Below are 22,532 nucleotides of genomic sequence, written 5' to 3' on the forward strand. Positions count from 1 at the left end.
AGTGGATTTGGTAGATGGAAACTGAAGGAAGACCATCATGTTTATATGTATGTCGGTGTGAGTTTTTTGTGTCTGTCTTTATCCCTGGTCATCTCTTGACAACCGGTATTGTTTTGTTTACATCCCCTCAAATGAGACTGATGGAATAAGCACCAGTCTTAAAAATAAAATTAGTTCCTCAGGTGATTCATTCAACTAAAGATTCTTCAAAATGGTGCCCCAGCAAGGCCTCAGTTAAATGAATGAAACAAGTTATGCCCTTCATTTTTTAAAAATAGTATCGTGTGATTGAATGGATATTTGGTTAATTTTTCTAGGACATCAAGGGACAGCATAGAGCTGGTATAATCAATTCATTTTCAAGAAACTGGCCACATGAGGCATGGCTCATCGTCCGATGGCCCACACCTTAATGCAATATTCACTTTTATACTCATTATGGTTCTAATTCCAGGTGATAAAAACTTACTTTCACTTCAGCTTGTAAAATATGTTGGCCTGCACTTAACTTGTGTCCTTCATGCAAAAGTTATTCTTTGAAAACTTTCCGTTGTCATATATGTTAGTGAGCACACACGTGTGTGTGTGTGTGTGTGCGTGTGTGGATGTGTGTGTGCATATATATATATATATATATATATATAATGTATGTATGTAGTGAGAGAGAAGGAGACACACACACATGCACAAACATAAAACACACACATAAAGCTATTGAACAAATGTTAGTCGATGCATACAAACATGAAAAGAAATGTACTGGATATCAGTCACAAAGTGGAATAAAATTTAATCATGGAAGAAATTTTACGTACATATATATATATATATATATATATATATATATATATATATATATATATATATATATATGTATGTATGTTTGTATGTATACATGTATGTATGTATGTATGTATGTATGTCTGTATACATGTGTGTTTGTCTCTACGTGCACACACACACACACACACACACACACACACACACACACACACAGAGTAATATGTCTTGACTTGGTGATGTGGCACCATTGAATAAATGGTGCTATGTTTGGTTCATGACTTACCCAGGGAAATATATATTTTGTCGCTTCATAAACTAATCATCAGAGTCCATGCTTCAGAGACTAGATATCTAAAACGATACTTTTGACATTAACTTAAATATTTTACCATAATTTTTTAAAAAATTTGTCAATAAAAAAGTAAAGGTTGTCAGAATATTTTACTGTATCTAACAGTTAAAATAAAAGTTTCCCCCTTTATTTAGTTTGTTTAAATATATCTTAAACATTATTGAAGATTAGTTCTTTTAACGTCGGTTTTCATTTAGGCTTAAGGTTAAAAATACATATTTCACAATTCTTCAGCCACTGCTTTGTACAACATTAAGTCATTGCACACACGCACATGCACGCACACACACGCAAACACATGTGATTTAGGGAACTGCTCAGTTAGGGAGTACGTAATTACTTCCCTTACATAGTGCACTTGTTCATGCAGGTAGTTATATTCTTACTTTCACCCACATAATCAACTAGACCCCTCCTCCTCCTCCTCATCATCATCATCATTATCATCATCATCGTTACTACCATCGCTAAAATCGTTATCTCACATTCACATCAATATTAGCATGCTAATAATCATCATCATCATGGTTAGTCTGATTGTTACTAATATATATATATGAATGGATGTATGTACGTATATATATGTTATATATATATATATATATATATATATATATATATATGTATATACACATATACTTCTGTGTGTGTGTGCATGTATGTATGTATGTATGCATGCATATGATATGTACGTATATATATATATATATATATATATACATACACGCATATATGTAGACAAACACACACGCACACACACACATATACATGCGTGCATTTATGTTTGTGTGAGTGTGTGTGCATGTGTGTGTGTATGCGTGTGTACATATTCCAAGTCTTGATCTGTATGACCACAAATTCAAAATAGGCACCATGAGTCTGAGATTTCATTGAATTCTGAAGATCAGTTAGCTTTTGTACACTACCAGTTTAGTTATGGCTTGAAATTATTAAAATAGTAATCTGCATATCATACTTAAAGCAGATATACCATTGAAAGCTTTCAAAACTGCTGTCTGCTGATAAAGCTCAAAGAATCAGAAATACGTATTTAGAAATACTACAACCATTACTGGATCGCATTCATCTGCTACTGATATATTTATTACTTTTTTTTCTTCATACCTTACATCTACAAGAGATGCCTTCTTGAGACAAAAACTACAGTTTAGAAGGCTTTCTACAGTGTCTATGCTTTAAGTATGAAATGTAGATTGCTATTTTAACTAATATGGCTTCCATCATTAATAACAAATTTAAATAGTTAACTTAAACTGTCATTGTAAGTTATTAATTATGTATTAAATATTCAACCTCTACTAGATCTGTAGCATGTTACTGGCCAAACATTTTGCAACATATTAGACCTGTCCATGGATGTTGATGAATGTAAACAAATTGTTTCTTTCTTCTTTCTGTAGACAAACAAATAAATCTGCCTGCTTTGCTTTAAATCTTGTTTGATTTTCCCCAGAAGAATACTATTCAATCAGCTGCTTTGAATCATATATATATTATATAATTTTTTTGATGAGCAGATCAAATGGTATTGTTTTGGATGAGAATCACGCAGGATTTGAAACCGGTAGTGAAGAGTCTCTTTTATATATACATGTGTGTGCGTTTTTGTGGTATGCAAGAGTTCTATAAACGCAAGTATTGCAAAGACAATCATTGTTTGCCCAATTCAAAACCTATGACCAACTGCAGTATTCTTCATCACCAACTGCAATACAAAATATAAATGAAATACAATTGACACACTTGCCATATATTTCATGAAATATATATATATATATATATATATATATATATATATATATACATATATACATATATACACACACACATTTGCACACACACACGCACATTTGCAGGAATAATCTGGTTGTTATGAATGAAGCTTTCTTCAGCAGTAGGTGATTTTGATTTTGGTACTAATCTGCAACACCTTGATATAGCCACACTATTATGAGAGGGAGTAAGATGAATGTTTGAAAATGTTATGAATAATATGGTCTTGTTAGGCTAGACTCAAAATATGAAAGGTGTTGTCAATGAAATGAATGACAAAGATAAAGTTATTGTATTACCTTGCATAGGCAGTTTAATAATCTTATGAAATAGCACACAATTTCTGGAAGATACGAGAGAAAAGCTCTTAATCCTTTTGTTACCATATTTCTGTTGACCCTACACTGATTTTGTTTCAATTAATTTGGAAAATAATGAAGAATTTAGTTTAATATCATTAAGCTTAACATGAAATTTTGATGCATGGTTTTAATTTAGATCACAGGGAAACAGGAAAGTTTCAATTTAGATCACAGGACCTAGGGCAGTCCCATGTTTGGTAGCAAAAGAGTTAAAGCAAGGGTAGAAGCAGATGAGAAGAGTTCCACTGGGATCTAATCAAACAGAAACAGAAGTGGGTTTCAAAAGGCATAATTTATCCTGCATTCAGCTGGGGTCTTAGACTAGACTGGTTAGAACACCCAAGGCACATTGGCTCTGGGGTACTTTAATTATCCAGGGGAGTATTAATGCCAACTGTAACACATGATATGGCAGCAGAGGGATATCAAGGAGTCATGACCTGGATGTGGCCTGAATCCCTTAGTTAGTAAGATGTTAAGGGCTGAAACACTTGTATGAGGTGGCATCTTCTCTGAAGACTGTCTGCTATTCAGCTCTCTCTGGGATAACTCCTCTTTTCAAGAGATGATTGAAAAGAAACCAGAGAGTCTGGTATTGTTATCGGCAAGTTATCTCAGTCTGCTAATAGGTGTTTGTGTATGTGTGTGGGTCTCTGTCTGTGTGTCTGTGTTTGTGTCTGTGCATGCATGCATGCATATGGTTATCAGTATCTTCTTCGTTCCATCTCTTTTTGTCAAAGTATAATTTAAAGCAGTTCTATATTTAAGAGATGAGAAATTCTGTACATTATTTACATTATTTATATTTGATGGATATTTGTCCTCATCTTGTTTGTTGTTAACACAACGTTTCGGCTGATATACCCTCCAGCCTTCTTCAGGTGTCTTCGGGAAATGCTTAGCGGTATTTCGTCTGCCGCTACGTTCTGAGTTCAAATTCTTCCGAGGTCGACTTTGCCTTTCATCCTTTTGGGATCGATCAAATAAGTATCAGTTACGCACTGGGGTCGATGTAATCGAGTTAACCCCTTTGTCTGTCCTTATTTGTCCCCCCTGTGTTTAGCCCCTTGTGGGCAATAAAGAAATAACATAAGCACAAACACACATTTGATGGGCTTCTTTCTGTCTCTATCAAATGCACTCATAAGACCTTGATCTTACAATCATGAGCTGCAAGCCCTAACCACTGAGCCACACATCCCCTCTTATCTTCTCATGTATCTTCTCATGGTATCCACCAAAAGATCGTTAGACTGGAGCTGCTGATTATTAACTACCTGAATCAGAGACCCAACTTTGTACAGTAATAGAAACACGATATGTCTGTAGTATGGATTCTTTCACGAGATGGGTGACATCCTGTCAAGTCAGCCAACTGTGAATCTTAATTTGACATGAGAATAATCTTGAGGCTATTTGTTGGAAACTAATACTGACTGATCACATGATTGTACATGACCTTAGTCGACCTTAAATTCAGGTTTGTTCTTCCTCTTAGAATATCATAATCAACTAAGATAATTACAATTCTAATGCTTCCAACATATTGCTACTGTTGTTGTTGTTGTTGTTTAGCAGTTGTGGTCGTTGTTTTGCAGTTGTTGTTGTTGTTGCTGTCAATTGTGATTGAGCAGACTGATAATGAAATAGCATTAATGCCATGACCATCCCATCTTACTAAGGATGATAGGACTATATTATCTAATGAGCTATTCCTTTATTCAAGACAGCAAATATGCGACTAAGGCCAGGGGGAGGATGTGGCAGTTTGGCAGCTATTTCTAGCAGGTCGAACGACCACATACAGAGGTTCCTTGTTGGCTTGTGTCTCATAAACTTTTTTTTGTTATTCAATAAAGGTTACAATTGCACCTGCTATACACTCTTCATCATTCTTGATAGCCACATCATCTTTCTTTTGTGCATCCACCTTCTCACCTCTTCTTTTCTTCCTCCTCTTATGTTTTCTTTACTTTTTGTTCTATTTCTTCTTCTCCTCCTCCTTCTTCTTCCTCTTCTTCATAATATCAGGTGTTTATGTCATCCACTATCTTTTTTGACAAACATGACATGAATTGGTTCGTTCTCAACAGCTTATAAAACAGCTAACGCTTCATCAACTCCCACAGCAAATATGAACACTTGCATCTCTACTACCAACAATACTACCACCACCACCACCAAAATCAACAACAATAACAACGACAACACTATCACTACTACAGTAATCACAAAGACCATCATCACCACCAACACCACTGCTACCTCCACAACCTCCATCTAAAACACCACACCACCACCACAGCCACTACCATTAACGTCATCGTTATCATCACCACCTTCACCACCACCGCCATGATCATCACCACAACTACTGCCAACATAATCTCCACCAGAACCACCAATACTACCACCACCACCACCACAACAACAACAGTAACAACAACAACAACAGTAACAACAACAACAACAACAACAAAAGTAACAACAACAACAACAACAACAATCACCAGCACTGCCACCGCCACATTTACAAAAATCCCTACCACCATTACAACCACCACCAACACCACCACCACTAACACCACCACCACCACCATTATTACCATCACCACTACCACCAATTATCACCACCACCATAACCACCACCATTACCATCACCACCACCACCACAATAACATCAACAACAACCAACTACCACCACCAGTACAACCACCACCATCTCTGTTACTACCATTACTACCACCACCACCACCACCATCTTTACTGTCATTACCAGGTCTTCCTGACTTATTCGTTGTCATCATGTACTTTTTCGATTTATCACTACCATTCTCACGTTTTTTTCTATTTTCTTTACATTGTCACATCTGCTACCATTATCACCACGACTTCCAATATAACTTCTACGAACAACAATAATGCTACTACAATCCTGCTACTGTTTCTGTAACCAACAGCCTCACTGCTGCCCTTAACTGTACTCACTCCCTATCTGCTTATATAATACCAAGTGTTGACTTGCCAACACTATCATCGTGTCCAGCCAGAATTCTATGTGGTCTTTCAATGAGCTACTAGAAATAGCACCAGATCTTCCTCAAGTCATAGCCTGAAATACTGATTTCAAATTTTGGCACAAGGCCAGCAATTTCATGAGTGGGGATAAGTCGATTACATTGATCTCAGATTTCAACTGGTACTTATTTTATCGACCCTGAAAGGATGAAAGGCAATGTCAACCTCAGCGGAATTTGAACTTAGAACATAAAGAGAGACAAAACTCTTAGTAGCATTTTGTCATTTTGTCTAGCATGCTAGTGATTCTACCACCTCACCACCTTACCATTGCCTAAAATATTGGTTTCGAATTTTGGCACAAGGCTAGCAATTTCAGGGGTGCAAGACCAGCAATTTCAAAATGCTTAGCAGCATTTTGCCTGGCACGCTGGTGATTCTGCCACCTCACCACCTAACCACAGCTTAAAATATTAAATAAAGACAGGATGCATCAGATAATAGAATAAGAATGGTTGTGTGATTAACAAGTTTGCTTCTCAGCTTCATTGCTTTAGGTTCAGTCCCAACGCATGGCACCTTGGGTGAGAGTAAGCTGCCTTTTGCTGTAGCCTCAGGTCATCCAAAGCCTTGTGAGTGGATTCGATGGACAGAAACTGAAAGAAGCCCATCATACATATAATTTTGTCCTATATTAGCAACTGTTTTTCCCTATTTGCTTATCCCAAGAAAGTATGAAAAATGGTTAATATTTCCTTCAAACTTTGTTTTTGTTACATTTATTCAAATCCCAAAGAATCCCCCTTGACACATTGCCATGATGCTCCCCCACTACTCCTGCTCATGATCAGAGATGTACATATTGTCAGCCACTAAAGAACATACTCAAGTGGTTAAGGTTAAGCAACTGACAAGCAAATCTGTGGTATTGAGTAGAATATTTACTACAACGATATCTCTGCTTCAGCAGCTCAGCACTGAATCTGTCTGAAATATAATGGAAAATAGGTCAATTTCTAAACGTTGATGTCCAGATCACAAAAGCAGAGTTTGAAGGGAACAGTAGTCATTTCCTTTGATTTCTAGATAGAATTAAATAGAAAATACCACTTACTGACCAGTGACAAAAACAAAAATTTTAATTTTGTTACACAATATAATCAGTGTTTCAATCACTACTTCACTGCAAGATCTCCCTCAAATTCCATTTTACTATCTTTAAAAAGAGATGGAAAATCATTGAATAATGTGTTCCTTGATATTTCTACAAGGTCAGGGTAGTTGAGGCTGAAATGTTTTTGATCCTAGGTCTACTCAATCAGGACTGATCTAGGGCTTTAACAAGAGAACAGCAGAAACTCTAACAAATATCAAATTCTTATAGAAATATGTAAATGAAGAAATGGTAAGGTTTGATCTCAAGTTTCTCAGTGTCACAAAGGAAATGACAAAGAGCTGCAGCAAGTGAAGTGATGCCGTGTTGAAACAAACCTATCCGTTCCATTCTAATATGGAAGAGCTAACATAAAAATGATAAAACTAAGATGGAAAGAAAACATGAAAAAATTTTGTTAACTTGGCTTCTTTTGATGAAGCTTTAAACCAATCTCATTTTGGGTAGGCAATTTTAAGAGAATACGGAGAAGGGTACTTTAGGACTACAACATTATTTCAGTTTTATTGTATTAAACAAATGAGGGGTTAAGTTTTCCTTGGTCAGGATCACAGTCTTTTTCTAAGCAACATTTCCAGAAGATATGGTATCTATTCTTATCAGCTGAATGAAATGAATCGTATTAAATTAAATGTGATCTCTTTGCCAAACACACATTATCTGCCGTGAATTTTTGAAGTTAAGACATTCTAGTCCAATACCTTATCCACTCAGCCATAGAGGTTCTGGTATATTTTATTGGTTTTATTGATCCCAGAAGGATGAAAATCAAAGCCAAGTTTGGTGAGATTTCAGCTAGTTGCAGTAAAGCAGTCACTCAGCCATTCAAATTTCTTGGCCAACAACCTCACCATCCTGTCCTGCCTTTGAAAAATAAATAAATAAATAAAAATAAAGATAAAAATGGAAAGCACCAAACCAAGTTCATAACTAGGATGTTCTAAATGTTTCAAGAAAAGAAATATTGTTGTGCTAAAATCCTATCCTCATGGGGTGGGTGTGAATATTTTTCAAATAATCTTTTTTGAAATATTTCAACAGTAAAATTAAACCAGTTCATTGCTGTAATATAATCTTTGTAATTTTACATAATCACATGAACATACTATCTTAAAAATTTAAATTTTAAAATCTTACATGATTCAGTAACAAGGAAATTCTTGATATCATTAACATAAAGTGGTGTACAGCCCAAATCATCTCATGAAAGATAGGCTGATAAGAGCTTCGTATTGCCATTAAGAAACCTGCTGGTTCAGGTTCAAGAATTCTCAAATCAATTTTTATTCCATTTATTCCCAGATTTATGTGTTTTTATTTTTTTTTTATTTTAATATATTCGTTTATTTAGTTATTCAAAATTTTCCATTGATAAAATTGAGATGTTTCCATAAACTAAGATTAGGACGAGATGTCTGACATGTGATCTAAAATGATAATTTGAACTCAAATCAAAATTTAATGAAAATTCAAATATCAGTTTTTAGTGGAAATTTAATTCAAGTTTGAAATTTAATTGCAATTAAAGAAAAATGGATTTAATTTTTCCAATCTCCTTCTTTTTGTTTATCAAAGCATTCCCAAATGCACAAGGTTTCCCAAGAGATGGCAACAATTACAAGGGAGATAATCATTGCTTCATATATATATATATATATATATATATATATATATATACTACATATGTGGGAAATTCTGTTTGTGGGTGTGTTTGTGGAGTTGTTAGTTAACTCATCCTACATCGTTTTATCAATTTTGATGAAACTTGACACATGAGTAGAACTCATGTCTAGAAACCTCATGGCATACTCAGATTATTAAAAACAAATCGATAATATGGCCCCTGGAAGGGATTCTTATATATACCCAAGGGAAATAACCCACTCATTTTCCTAAATTGTTAAGTATAAATCAAACTGAGTATGCTTATTTCTTAGTATTTGAACTGTTACAGTTATTTTTGCAATATATCCAGTGCAACCCTTAAACAAGTAAATAGCATTTTCCTAAACAATAGATCCACTTATTTCAGTTAGTGACTTATTCACAAATATACCAGCACTAGCGCTGCTGAGGGTAATATTCTCTGGGAACGCACAAAAACCTTTTTCAGAGCTATTTACTTTGAATTGTTATTATCTCGTATCTAATTAGCCTGTTATTATGTAACATGCTTCCCGATTTTAGTATACATACCTTATTAGTATTTCCTCCTAAGTTCTATATACTCTGGGAATGCATTAAAGCCCTTTCCGGGGCTACTATATTTGTACTCTTACTATTGGGTCAGAATTTGGGTATTCATAACTTATTGAGATTTCCTAAAAACAAGATCCTGTGTAAGACAGTTCGGTATTCTCTGTAAATGCGCAAAAAACGTTTTAAGGGTTACATACTTTGTATGGTTGTTATTAAATTAGCGAAACAATTATGAGAATGGAACCATGGGATAAGCCCCGCTTTCCTGGGAGTCACCAGTTACATCAGCTAGTATATTTATATATATATATATATATATATATATATATATATATATGATCCAGCTGTAGAAACTCTGCCAAATCAGACTGGAGCCTGGTGTAGCCATCTGGTTCACCAGTCCTCAGTCAAATCGTCCAACCCTTGCTAGCATGGAAAGCGGACATTAAACAATGATGATGATGATGATGATATATGAATGTTAAATTGAGGAATGGAATTAGCCGGAAAAAAGATGCGTACAGTTCGTATATCTAATTTTTTATTTACTTATTACTATGTACTTATAGTACCTAGTTAATCATACAATGCCTAGATAATCATGTATAGCACAATTTCATTCTTCGTAGAAATCATCAGCATAATTTAGCCCGTAACTTATAAAACATTCCATTTCAAAGCGAGACATTACATTAATGTGACAACAATAATTGCAATCTGAAGGAACGTCATGGAATGTACTTTTATTTATTTATTTATTTATTTATTTCCTCCTTTTCTCCTTTTCTCTGCAGACTATAAATAGTACTGGAACTGAGGGGAAAAGAGAGAACATGCTTAGTGTTTACATGCAGAATAATTGCTGTTTCCAGGAGAATTCTACTTTGTGAAAATGTTTTTTAATAGCTAATAGTTTTAATTTCAACTGAGGCTTCACAAACCCTTTTCTGATATAAACATTTTCAGTTTTATTAATTTGAAATTCTAAATCAATAAAAAAAAAAAATGAAAAATGGAACAAAAAGAAAACCCAAGACTATACCTGTACAGTCATGGGATTAAGAAATTCCCTTCTTGACCTTGTAGTTCTAGATATAATCTTACAGTATGGTCCCTTGCTCAAATGTATTATTTTACTATATAACCACAGTTTGATTAATTCTTTATGTATGCAAATTTATGGTGGTGGCGGTGGTGGTGGTGGGGAAGATGATGATGATGATGTGTATATGTGCGTGTATGCATATAGATATATATATATACATATGTACAATCACATACACACATATATATACATATACATACATATATATATATATATATATACATACACACATACATACATATATATATATATGCATATACATGATTATATACACACCTATATTTGTGGCAGAAGGGCATGTGTTTGTCTGTGTATGTCTACGTGTGCACGCATACATACTTACATAGATACCTCCATACAAATGCATTCGTACTTAAGAAGCAGATCTGTGAATATTTTGACACATACATATAAGTGTTATATCTGTACTAATTCATAAGAATACACAAACATGATGTAGTTATTTTAGAGTTATATCAAAACTTTCAATAGCATGGCATGAATGAAATAAATTATGATACCTGACTAGTGGATGATATCCCTGCAGAATATAAATTCAATGGACAAGGATTAGAGTTCAAACATTAGTGTGTCCATTTTAATGATATACTGTCAACAGCTGAGATAATAGTGAAGAATACACGTCTAATGCACTGTTGGCTACAAACATGCAAATTATAATAGACTTGCACAATATGATGAATGCAGAGGAAGGGAGCAGCAGCGTAATATGTAAATCCAGTGGTGAACAGCTTGAGTTCTTACATGAAAGATCCTTGGCATCAATAATATAGCTTATTAGAATTGTAGAGGAAAGGAAGAAGAGTTGATGCTGTGACACTCATAACATTCCCAGAAGTATTTGCAGCATGAGAGAAGTGGAAAGAAATGAGTAGGAAAATCAAAACAATACAATGGATTTCCATTCCATTGGGATTCAGAAAGTAATGTACAGTGTTAGTCAGAAAAGATGAGATTTTTAATTTCATTACAGGCTTCAGATTTATTCTTTGATTCTTTTATGGGCTTCAGTCATTTGACTGTGGCAATATTGGGGGCTCTATGCTCAAGGGTTTAAGTCAATTATATCGAACCCAGAGTACTTATATAGTTAGACTTCTGTATATCAAATGGGTGTGTTTAACCAGTTAGGCATAAAATGTTGCAAGTGAATGCTTTGATAAACACTGGAAGACACAAATAAACATACACACATGCACATGTATGCATGCACACACACGTTTGTATATACACACGCACATCCATATGCAATAGGCTTCTTTTAGTTTCCATCTACAATACCCACTCACAAGGCATTGGTCGACCTGAGACTGTCGTAGAAGACACTTATACAAGATGGCATGCTGTGAGACTGAACCCAAAACCATGAGGATGGAAAGAAAACTTCTTAACCAAAGAAACATGTCTGCAACTATGTGGTTAAGAAGCTCACTTTGCAACCACATGGTTTGGAGTTCAGTCTTACTGCATGGCATCTTGATGTCATCTACTATAGCCCTGAGTAGACCAAGATCTTGTGAGTGTCTTTGATAGATAGAAACTGAGTGGACGCCCAATGTGTACATATATATGTATGAATGTATGTATGTATAAACATATACATATATATACATACATGTATATACATACACATATATGTATACATGTATATATATACATACATACATACATATATATATATATATATATATATATATATATATATATATATATATATATATATATATATATATATATAATGTATATATATACATATATATACACACATATATATATGTGGTGGTATCAAAAGGTTCCCGGACTAGTTATGTTTAATAAAAAACCTATTTACTTAAGTTTTAACATCGTTTCCTTTGACATCATTTCTTGCTCGCTTTTGAAATCCGGTCTGGAAGTTGTTTCCTATAAGTGAGTTGAGGACCTTCTGCAATTCACTCTGGATCTCAGCAACAGTGTTAAAATGGTGACCTTTGAGCTGCATTTTCATCTTGGAGAAGAGAGACAGAGGTCTGCATGTGCTAAATCTGGTGAATAAGTTGGGGGTGGAAGCAATAACATGTTGTTTTTGGTGAGAAACTCATGAGGGAGGAGAGCTCAGTGAAGAATCCAGTACTATGTGCTCCACAGATCCGGTCACCTTCACCGAATGTCCTACCTCATATGCTTCAAAATATCATTGTAGAACTCTCGATTGGTGGTCTGGGTGTGAGGGACAAATTCTCAATACACAATACCATATTTCCATGGCTGAGGCTCACAGCAGGTCTTCCAGATTGCTCATCATCTTCCAGGGATGTTCTCCTGGTTTTGAAACACCCGTACCACTCAAAACATTGCATACAACTCACTGCCTCATCGCCGAAGTCTCTGTAATATCCATCCTAAGTTTAATGCAAAATTTCACGTTAGTTCTTTGTTTCTGTCCATGGCAAAATCACAGCATACATGAGATCACAAAAACACAAATTTCACAACTTGCAAAGGAAACATAGCAATGTCACTCAGTACACTGCCTCATGAAGGTCACTGCTAACTTTAATTTCACACACAACCATGTGCTGCCATCTGTTGGCACACTACACAACTAGTCCAAGAACTTTTTGATACTACTTCACACACACACACACACGCACACACATAAGTATATATGTATATTTACATATACATACATGCATAAATATATTTACATATGTACATATATACACATGCATATATATACATATGTATATATATATTCAAGTGCACACACACATAAACACATACACACATACGTTCATGCTGAATTAACCATCATATAATTCTAAATCTGATTTGAAGATTTTATCTGTTTTAAAAGTTACTCCAAAGGCCCTTTACAACTTAACACACAGAACATGCATATTATATATATATATATATATATATATATATATATATATATATATATATTAGAAGGTTTGGAGATGATGTGCAGATATTATATATTAGAAAAAAATAAGGTATTCAGAGATCTGGATGGTTGTACATATACAAATATTTATTAACATGACACATGTTTTTACAAATCACATATAAGCACTTTCATCTACACTAATAGATTCTTCAGATTAAAATTTTGTGAAGGGATTTGTCTTTTTCTATAGTATTAGTGAATGGGTTGGGGTGGCGAGGGGGGGGGGGAGTAATGTGGAGTGCGTAGGGTAGGAAAAGAGGGAGAGGAATGGGGAGATAGTGAAGGGAGAAAGTGAGAGAGGGAGAGAGAGAAAGAGTGTGTGTGTGTGTGTGTGTGTGTGTGTATGTGCCTGTGTATCTGAAAGGAAGTGTTTCAAACAAGAGACGAAAAGAAAAGGAAAAGAATACATATTTTTAAATAGGTGGCTAGAACAGTTGCTTACTTTGGTTCAGCCAGCTCACCAGGGGGTCTGAAAGAGTTACCCACGGTTTCGCACCTGCAAAGCTAAAGCCTTGTGGACAGCTTGTCAGACTCTATATGAATACAAAATTTTAAAATATCTACGTCGCAGACGTGAGGAAACGTTCAGAACTAGAGGAATATGAAAAGACGTTAATGAGTACAGGTTATTTCCCCTTAAACAGAGGGGAGAAAAACAAAAAAAAACAAAAAAAACAGCCTAATGATCAAATGGGGAGATCCAATTTTCTAGTAAGCAGCGCTTGAAGTGGATACATTTACAAAATACTTCTTTACGGCTGTTTAATGCACGAAGCTTCTTAAAATCCTTTAAAATTTTGGCTCTCAATACAGATCTTATAATGGCCACTTCCATTAATATACAGGCCTGGAAAATCAGTTAATTTCCACTTGGCATCACACGGTGTTCCTTGATCTTTGAGGTGCCACACATAGCAGGCCAAGGACGTGACAAACCGTCTTTCTGGGACTCTGAAGGATGACTGGTGGTTAAGAAAACGTTTCACCAAACCAATATATTTGTCAACATGCGATGTGGCCCTATTCACACTCCTGGTAACATATGGCTCAGGGCTGGTCATCCCACCAGTGTCGAAGATGAATGTTTGGTCCTTATCTGAGGTGGTGGAACTGGGAATGGCAGATACCACTTCCAAGTCGTTGGTGGTGGACAGGTTATTATTTCCAGGTGTGGCATTTGTACTGGTCACTCTATCTGTACTGCTTGGAGTGTGTGTGTGTGTGTGTGTGTGTGTGTGTGTGTGTGTGTGTGTGTGTGAGAGAGTGTGTGATAATATATATATTTATATAATACATATATATATAATATATATATATATAAATGTATGCCTATATGATGGGCTTCCACATCATCATCCTCTCATCATCATCATCCTCATCATCCTCATCATCATCATCATCATCATTTATCGTCTGCTTTCCATGCTGATATGGGTTGAAAAGTTTGACAGGAGTTGGCCAAGTAGAAGACTGCTCAGACTTATATGTCTGTTTTGGCATGGTTTTTTATGACTAGATGCCCTTCCTAACACCAACCACACTGGCAGGGTCACCAAGTAACTCACAAAACAAAGATCCTTTGAAAGGGAAGGGGACATTGGAGGACGTGATCTTGTGCCCGATGATGAAAAGTTAGAGTGCGATAGACAGACAGTGAGACATAGAGATAGAAACAGGTGTGTTACCTTAAAGATGGTACATGGTTACCTGGCCAGAGAGAGAGAGAAAGAAAGTGAGAGGGAAAGATCAAGAATGAGGACAGAAACAAGTGTATTATTGTAGAGGAGATACATGGTTATCCAACTAGAGGGATGAGCAAGAAAAAGAACGAGAGAGAGTGGAAGACAGCAAGTGTGCAAGAGAGAGTGGAGAGAGATGGTGGTGAAGTGCCAGGGCATACTCATAAGGAGCGGGGATCAGAATAAACACGGGATGGTAGAGTAAAAGAAGGGAGAGATAGATGGTGGCAAATGCCAGGGCATATCCTGAAGGTATGGACATCATAATATAAGTGGCAAGATATTGCCAAAGAAGCGCGAGTAAGTTGTACAGACTTCACATGGATGGGTTTGTGTGTATGTGTGTGTGTGATGACCCATGAAGACAGCTTTCTGAATATTTTTTAACTTTTAATTATATTAGTTAAGAGAGAACGAGACTGACTTTTTGGCCCTGTATATGACTCCTACGGCATGTAATTCCTGTGATGCAACAGAATCTAACTCATCTATTATTCATATAATTAATAGTCGCCTATAAGTAGAGTAACTCTTAATTAATTCTATGTCTTTTTTATCCTTCAGTTTGTTTTTTCTAAATCTTTTTAGTTGTTTCAGTCATTGATCTGTGGCCATGGTGGAGCACTGCCGTCAAGAGTTTAGCTAAACATATTAACCTCCAGTACCTATTTTTTTTTCTTAATCTGGGACGTATTCTATTGGCTTCTTTTGTCAAACTGCTCAGTTATGGTGGGGTGGGGGCCTAAACAAACCAACACCAGTAATAAAGTCGCGTGGGAGACAAACACAAAGACTCATACACACACGCACACACACAGAATTTCTGTCTGCCAAATTCACTCAGAATGCGTTGGTCAGCCTTGTTGAAGACATATGCCCAAGGTGCCACGTAGTGGAACTGTAATTCGAGAACCACAATTCCTACCATACATCCGCATCTGCGCCTTTTATAATTCACATATTCAAATCGAAACAAAAGCGTTTACTGATTTACACACTCAAATGTATACCCACACATCCATACTGCCTCGTACATAAACACAAATATTCTTACACATTAAAAAACCGTTATAATACAAACATACACGACCACATACAAACACGTAGGCCCTCTTACTCAAAAACCTTTATAGGCATACGCATACTTGCATACATTGATACTCACACGCACATATCTTACTCAAACAAGCACATTAAACATTTAAAAACGTTTTCAGCACACAACAACATACACTTTTCGCACACGTTTCGAACGATGTGTAACAATTTTTGTCATGTTTCTTCCGCAATTGTACAAAATAAAACCTCATATCTCGGATGTTACGAGAGAAAATGATCACGAAATAATTACTACAATCATGGATCAGATATAAAAACAATAAGATTTTAGTTGAATTTCTTATAAAGTTTTATCGTTTCGCTTCCTTTAAATTTTTATTTTCAAATGTTATGTTTTCCAAACTGATTATTTTAGATTAAATATCGCAGCTTTAACTCACGCACACAGTGAAGTTAACAAGAGTTACCTCCCCGGTATTTCTCGAATCAGAATCTGCCATCACTACACAACGCAAATGTCTTGCTTTATTGATTTGGGTTTCTCTATGCAGCCAAATAGCAGTCGCCTGTTTGTGCAGCTAAGAACAGCATAAAGGAGTCATTATTTCACTGGTTCCAGTCATTGCTCTGCAGCTGTGCTATGGTGTTGCTTTAACTAAGGTTTTCGTTAGTCATATCGACCCCCAACTCTTATTTTCATCGATGTCATGAGATGAAATGTCAAGGACATACTGAGTTAAAGGGAAATAACTCCGTCGAACATGAAGTACTGCAAGATATCTGCTCAGAAGAACAGACTTCGAAGGCGTGTAGGCGCTACACATGTTTCTGCACACACACACATACATACATATATATACATACGAATTTTGACATTTAATGTCAAACATAGGCAAAGGGCCTTAAATTCTGCGTAGCCTAAAATAAATTAAATCGGCACTAATACTTAACTAGCACTTAATTATATCGACTCGTAAATGACGAAAGGCACAGTTGAACTCAACGTAAAACGCTGTAACAAAGTAACATGGAGCGGTTCGTCAAGCGCCCCTCGTCTTCCGTCAATCTATCGCAATTACCTCCCTTATATTCGTCGGCATCTGATCAAGAGAATCCATCATCATAAATAATTGTTCTCATAAACAACGTAATTTTTGTGTTCGTGAACACATGGATGTAGGCATGAGAATTTTTATGAGCAACCACTTGGTCCTGGATTTCAATTCCAAAGTGTGGTACTTTAGGCAATTGTCTACAGTGAAAATTGGTTATACTAGTCAAAATGCCTGAGATAGTAAGTTTAATGAAGCTTGTCATACACACACGCACACGCACACACACACACACATACATGCATGCATACATACATACATACACACATATCCCAACTCCGCTTGACAGCCGATGCTGGTTAGTTTACGTTCCCGTGACGTAGCGCTTCGGTAAATAGGTTGCAATAGAATAAATGCCGGACTTTAAAAAAGTACTTGAATCGATTTGTTGGACTAAATCCTTCGAGGCGTTGCTCCAGCATGGCTGCAGTCTAATAAATGAAAGAAGCAAAAGATAAACGATGTGTATGTGTGTGCGTGCGTAGGTGTGTGTATGTGTCTGTCTCTACGCACGCGCGTGCGTTAATAAATATCGTTGTAAATTGCTATGAATCGAGTTGCGTCCCTTCATATTGGAAAGGCAAGCTTAGTTATTCATAAAATAAGGAGTGCCGTAAGAATATCCAACTGAAATAAGTATAGATGTTGATATGATGGTCTATATATATATATATATATATATATATATATATATATATATATATATATATATATAAGGGTAGGGGCTTCATAGCCCCACTATTGCTGCAGTCCAATCATTGAAACAAGTGAATAAATAATAGAATCAAGAATATATCTACATTTCGTTTTTGGATTTGGTTTGCAAGATTCTTTATGTGAGTTCGTGTGTTGAAGCATATTCTGTTGCATCTGGGGAGAGTCATTTTCTTTTTGTGCCTTAAAATTTAACACACTCACCGGTAAAAGAGAGTCAAGACTATTGAAAAGGTTGCAAGAAGCAACGAAAATTTTAGGAAATTAAAAATAAGAAATTAGTGGAAATTTTACCGGTGAGTGTGTTAAATTATAAGGCACAAAAAGAAAATGACTCTCACCAGACACAACAGAATATATTTACAATTTGACCAAAAGAGAGAATATTTTTTCTGGATGGTAACTCCAGTAAATTTGCCTTTGGAAGTTAAAATATGTCACAAACATATTTCAACTAACCTAAAGTTCGTATATATATATATATATATATATATATATATATATATATATATATATATATATATATATATATATATATATATGGATAAATATTTGTGATTAAGAATTTTGCTTCAAATGGCACGAAGTTCTGAAGACTGGAGATCTAAAACTCAGAAATTGGAGACATTTTAGCTTCCAATACATCATCATCGTCGTCGTCTTCGTCATCACCGTCGTCATCGTCATCGTCATCATCTTAATCCGTTTTCCATACTGACATGAGTTGGACGGTTTGGCAGGAACTGGCAAGTAAGATGACTGTGCCAAGCTCTACAGTCTCTTTTGGCATGGTCTCTACGGTTTTCAGTAAATTAATATCGATAAAAAATGTACACAATGTTGAGAAGTACCAATAAACTAGTACTTTCAATGAAAAAAAAAAAATACCTTGTTATAGTTGCTCCGCCGAGTTGCACAAATGTTAGGTCCCTTTCACAGAAAGAATATTATACAAAATATAATAGATCAATAAATCATTGCCATAGAAAATGGATAATCGTGTGTACATATATAGAAATATGAGTGAACTAGAGCGTGTGTGTGTCTGCCTGCATATGTGCATTAATATGTGTGCACATATATATGCATGTATGTGTGTGTGAGAGAGAGAGGGAAGTGAGAGAGAGAGGGGGGAGAACAAGAGAGGGAAATGAAAGAGAGAGAGAGGGGGAGAACAATAGAGGGAAGTGAGAGAGAAAGGGAGAACAAGAGAGGGTTAGAGAGATAGAGAGAGTCGGTGTTGTGAAGCGTGCGCGCACGTGTGTGTCAATATATAAAAGACACACACGCATACGAAGTAAAGAGTTAACCCCACTTGGATCACTTGCCGCGGGTTTTTAATTTTTTTCCTTCGTGACTGGCCGCCCATACTTTTTTTCTGCAAAATAGGGGTAGCTTACACCGTTTAGGCTATATTATTAGCATTATCCTGCGTTTGAGAATTTAAAATCACTTCTTTAACTTTCTAAGACATCTCAACGCTTCTAAAAGCAAACTTTGTTTGTTTACGTTTATTGTAATTTGAATTTAACATATTGATTATAGTATATGTGCGAAGACGGCGAGTTAACAGAATCGTTAACACGCCAAGCAAAATGCTTAGCGACTTCCCGTCCGTTTTTATCTTGAGTTCAAATTTCGCCTTTTTTTTTTTTTTTCCAAGGTCTTTCATTTTTTCAAGGTAAATAAAACAAATACCAGTTGAACCCTGGGGGTGATGTAATCGACTTGCCCACTCCCCAGACTTGCTGGCCCTGTGCCAAAATTTGATACCAATATATATGCATATGTGATGAAATGGAAAATTTAAATAGGAAACAGATTTTAAAATTATATCAAAACCTTAAGTTAGTCCTAGATAAAATTAGTTAATGTTCTTTTATTCTTTTACTTGTTTCGGTCATGTGACTGCAGCTATGCTGGAGCACCACCTAATGGCAGTAAAATCATCACACAATAGTCAAAACTATTGAAAGGAGCTATGTCCATCATCCTTAAGAAATTTTTTTTTTAATATTATCAAACTAAGGCACCATAACTTCACTATCTGACTTGAAAAATCACACAGGTAAGCAGAAGTGTTTCTAAAATATTTTCAAAATTATGATTCATTCATTCAATTTCTTCAACTAATTAAGCCGTTTTTTTGTTGTTTTTTTAATGAAGGAACCCCACTCCTCTACTCAATGATTAAAAGAGCAGAATTAGTTTCATTACAAACGTTTTAGTTTCAGAACAGAAATTAATCCTATCTACTAGTACAGAGACACATATCCAACAGCCTTTAATAATATTCTATTAATCAGTTTCCTGGCCTCTAGCTTTCAATAAAGTACTAATAAACAGAGTTCTCTTATTAGAAATATCATTTTTGTTTGTTTGTTTGAGAGATGAACTCAGCAAATCCTATGCAAACAAGTTTAGGAGAGGAGTGTTTCTAAATAAAATCTGAGAGAGCCTTAGGGCTGGGGTCAAGATAAATAATATCCTTTGGATATTATTGCTCTCTTGTGCTCTAGGTTTTACTGAGCTGGTTATTCAGTTTCCATGACGTACAAGTGACTGAGATCATAACAATTTCTTTGAACTGGATGTCAGTCTATCATAGGGTTAATCATTCACAGGTGAGTGGACTGGAGCAACAAGAAACGAAATGTTTTGCTCAAGAAAACAATGCTTTGCCTGGCCAGGGAATTGAAATCACGATGTTGCAATTGTGCAATTGTTAGTACAACATCCTAACCACTAAGCTACGTGCTATTAGTGATCATAAAACCATGCCAAAAACAGACTAAGCAAAACATGCCATACACAACAAAGACTGGCAGTTGTTGCTGTTGCTCTTTAGTTCCAGATCCGTCCTAATTGAGTACACCTTCTCCTCAACTTACAACCAGGTTCTGTTCAGACTGACAGGTCGTAAGTCAATCTGGTCGTATGTCAGATTGATATTTTTCAACACTATTTTCATTCATGCAACTGACCCTTGAAAGCAACTGAGTGAGAGACAGTAGCAAGCAGTGCATGCCTGGGTCTGAAGGAGGCCTGTGTTGCCAGATACTGCCATAGTTATCATATGCGCAGCTACTCAACGTCTAAAAATCGATTCTTTAATCAATTTATTTCGTTATAGCTTATTTTTTGTGGTCATAAGTCAAGGAGAAGGTGTATATTTATAACCATAGGCATTCCATTCTATAATCAAAGACATTCCAAGTCTGTATGGTCCATCCTGACTTTTGTATATCTCAGGCTCCAACATCCAGTGTGTTGCGCTTTTTCAAAGATGGAGGCAAGTGATGTGAGGTAGTATTCCTTTTCTATTTCTAGCATGTCAAATGACCATGTAAAGCAGGCATGGACAACTATTTCTCAAGAAGTAGGCTGTATGAAATTTGACTCATCATCAGGTATCACATGCACCACACTATTAAAAAAATTCAATGTAATTTTTTATTTGCCCTACAGTTCAGAGAGTCCCATGGGATATGGGTTGCCCATAACCAGTCAAGGTTCCTTTGTCACATAATAAAATGTAACTGATAATTTTCTCTGTTACTATGTGTGCCAGGTTAATAATGTTACTGACCTTTCCATGGTTAGGGACCAATGGTTAAACTGAACTCTCCAGTATTGAGTGTATTTGTCAGGGTTAGTAAATAAAGAGCTAATCCTGTCCTAGGACTGATTCTTCTGTCTGTCTGTTTGTCTAGTTATATTGTGGTTGTTGATTAAGATTGTTCTAAAGTTATATTGTATTCACAAAAATGTTATCATCTGATGTCAACGGAGAACCTTTCACAATCAAGTAAGTTGTCCACCTGGTGGTAGACACCTGTGACTCATCAGTTCTATTTGGGAGATACCATTACATATCCATATGCAGCACAGCTCATAATCAAGGCTGCCAACTGATTCCAATGTGAAGGTATATGTTCAAGTGGCTAGCGTTTGGCTTGTGTTCATAAGGTTGCAGGTTCAATTCCAGGACTGGGTGGTACATTGCATTCACAAGCAAGACACTTCCTGTCATATTGCTCCAATACATTCAACTGAAATGAGTACTGGCTGGGTGCTGGTGCCACCCTCCCTCTTCAGCTGCTTTGCTTGGACAGGGGTCTGAGAAAGGAGAACCAAATGAGTGATTACATCTGCCTAAGATTACACA

The 22,532-nt window shown here is 35.9% G+C and overlaps 1 protein-coding gene across 3 annotated transcripts in view; it reads right to left on the reverse strand.

Moving 5' to 3' along the window:
• Positions 1-22,532, reverse strand: part of LOC106879393 (protocadherin gamma-A4) — a 318,370-nt gene that overhangs the window by 170,294 nt on the left and 125,544 nt on the right. Inside the window, exon 1 of one of the 3 annotated variants that reach the window (XM_089362738.1) lies at positions 19,253-19,427. The exons of the other annotated variants lie outside the window; for them this stretch is intronic. The gene's annotated coding sequence lies outside the window, so the exon portion shown is untranslated. Of the gene's footprint in view, positions 1-19,252; positions 19,428-22,532 lie in introns of those variants that run through there. 3 annotated transcript variants of the gene reach the window in all.

The sequence above is a fragment of the Octopus bimaculoides genome, chromosome 14, assembly GCF_046866305.1.
Source record: "Octopus bimaculoides isolate indiv1 chromosome 14, ASM4686630v1, whole genome shotgun sequence".
NCBI lineage: Eukaryota > Metazoa > Mollusca > Cephalopoda > Octopoda > Octopodidae > Octopus > Octopus bimaculoides.